At 31.6% G+C, this 2414-nt stretch overlaps 1 long non-coding RNA gene across 1 annotated transcript; it reads right to left on the bottom strand.

The window, feature by feature from the left end:
• Positions 1–645: 645 nt before the first annotated feature.
• On the bottom strand, positions 646–2103 carry LOC130464304 (uncharacterized). Its single transcript, XR_008924686.1, has 2 exons — positions 1811–2103; positions 646–1160 (listed from the first exon to the last, which is right to left on the bottom strand). It is a non-coding gene; the product is annotated as an uncharacterized lncRNA (long non-coding RNA).
• Between the last annotated feature and the right edge of the window lie 311 nt (positions 2104–2414).

The raw sequence follows: 2414 nt of genomic DNA, 5'->3' as shown, positions 1-2414 counted from the left end.
GCAAAATATACATTAAGACGAATCTAACAAGACCCCACATAAATTTGTTTTTCCTAAAATATAGATCATCAAAAATAAACAAAGTAGATTATGTGAATAGAGCAAATTACAAGGTGTTGCAAATATTTTGAAACAGAGGAAGTATAACATTCTCTATTAAAATTCAAGTATTCATTCTATTATGATGTAGGTGACCACGGTGTGGGAACGACACACTGTAACTTTGTTTTTACAACTTCCAAAACACTGGAAAAACGGATTGATCAAACCAAATTAAACTCTACCCCAATTTGGGAAAAGGAGATGTTATGAGGAAAAAGTTGGCCAAGCATCAATCGCTTGAAAATCTAATACGAAAAATGTTTATCTCATGGAATACTAATTTTATAAGCAAGTATTGGAAGGTAGAGGTATACTTCAAATCTACTAAGAAATAACACTTGTTTCCAGGACAAGTGCATGGCCTTGTCATGGAGCTAGCGAAAGAAAATCATGCTTTTCTTGTTAAATTTGGTCAAGCCATGGTTAAAGAACAATTGGAGTTCTCACTGATAAGGTAGGAGAGATTAGAAGGTCTTGTCGCATTTTCAATAAAAAAAGTTAGAAGATCTATTGACATTGTGAATTGTATGCATGGACACATGGTCTTCAATTACTTGGTTCATATAAGATTAAGCTTACCAGATTTTGATATGAGCGATCAATTAAAATCTACGTGCATGTTTGAAATCACAAAATCACTATGCAACATTTTATTTTTTCACTATACAGTAATGTAACTATTTTTAGGGAAAATTGTAACAATCTAACATCTAGCTACAAAAAAGTGGACTTGACCTAAATGAGACAAATTCCAAGACCTAATAAAAACAAATGTAGAGTTAACTTAAAATGTGCATTATGACAAGTTGATCCATGTTGGTTGTTTCTAGTCCTACTTGCGGCATTTTCCGTTGCTCGTGCATATGGCAACCTTCCTCCCTTTCCGCGGCCGTATCCTTTTCCACCATGCCCTCGCCCGTCACTGCTGGCGTAATATCCTCCTACTGCTCTTCCTCCTTTACCACCATGTCCACCAAGACCACCTCGCTTATTTATTGTTGTTAGCAATCGATGATTGTCTGTTAATTTCACATTATAATTTATAAATTCCTGCATTTCTGTTACCCACAATGTTAAGTAATTAATATGGTTCACATATTTTGACTATGAAATTTTATAGGAAATAAATTAGGATCTAATGTTCACTAGTGAGTAGTAAACGGATTAATATTTTGCATGTGATCTACTTTTAATGTGATTGATACCATGCAACACTAAGCAATAATATTATACAACTATAAATCTATGAATATGATCAATCAATTTTATTGCTCTAGTTCTGCAACATGGTTCGTTTTGCATCGCGGTACATGACAATTTGCGATGTCGTTGTCTCACACGACATCCGTAACACGTGTACAAAGGCTGGAATGCACGGTAGTTAATATAGTCGGGATATCGAATGTGTTATAATGCAATAGTTTGTTGTTTGTAACATACTCCGTATTACTACATAGGTGATTTGGACATGATCAATTGCATATGTTATCACAATACTAATGATGCCTTGACATACCGACTAAGATTGATGGTTTGTATACAATATGTCACAGGTTCGAATCCCCCTTCCTCCATTCATAATTTATATTATCTTTTTGGCTCATGGAATAAAAAAAACATATGTACATTATCATAATATTTTTCAAAACCGAGAAAATAAAATAATTAAAGATAAATAGAAAATATGAACAGAAGGAACAATCTATACCTAAACTGAAGCACTTGGGAGCAATGAAAGAAAACTGAAGTTGTAGAAGAATCACCAAAAGAATCACCAACAAACGCATTCTTCTTCCTTTTTTATTTTAGATTAAATAAGTGGTAACTTGATCCGATCTCGCCTTCTTCCATTTTTTCATTCTTTTCTCCAATTACTCTATATATTAGGCCTAATTACCCTTACACATAGAAAATTTGTTGGTGCAATTTCCTTGAAATTTCCTTTCTCATTTGAATCAAAAATAAAAAAATAAAAATTTTTGTCGGTGCAATTTCCTTGAAGCTTCCTTTCTCATTTGAGTAAATATCAAATAAATATTTTTGTTGGTGTTATTAAATTTATACACATACTATCTTAGGACTCGAATAACGTATGGATTGTATTAAATTTATTTATGCATGGAGATTATTAATTACTCGTAAACAGTCATTATAACTAAGAAATATTTTTAATGAAATAAAATTTATTTTGATTTGTTATGTTATGTATTAATTTGTGATTGAGAAAATATGAAATATAAATTAAAAGTATCGACGTAGTAAAATTTTAAATTATGTAAAACTTAATTACTTCAAATTGGCCGATTAAGAAT

The sequence above is a fragment of the Spinacia oleracea genome, chromosome 6 (assembly GCF_020520425.1).
Source record: "Spinacia oleracea cultivar Varoflay chromosome 6, BTI_SOV_V1, whole genome shotgun sequence".
In the NCBI taxonomy this organism is placed as follows: domain Eukaryota; kingdom Viridiplantae; phylum Streptophyta; class Magnoliopsida; order Caryophyllales; family Amaranthaceae; genus Spinacia; species Spinacia oleracea.
Note: the sequence above shows the minus strand (reverse complement) of the source record. Positions and strands in the feature narration are given on the sequence as shown.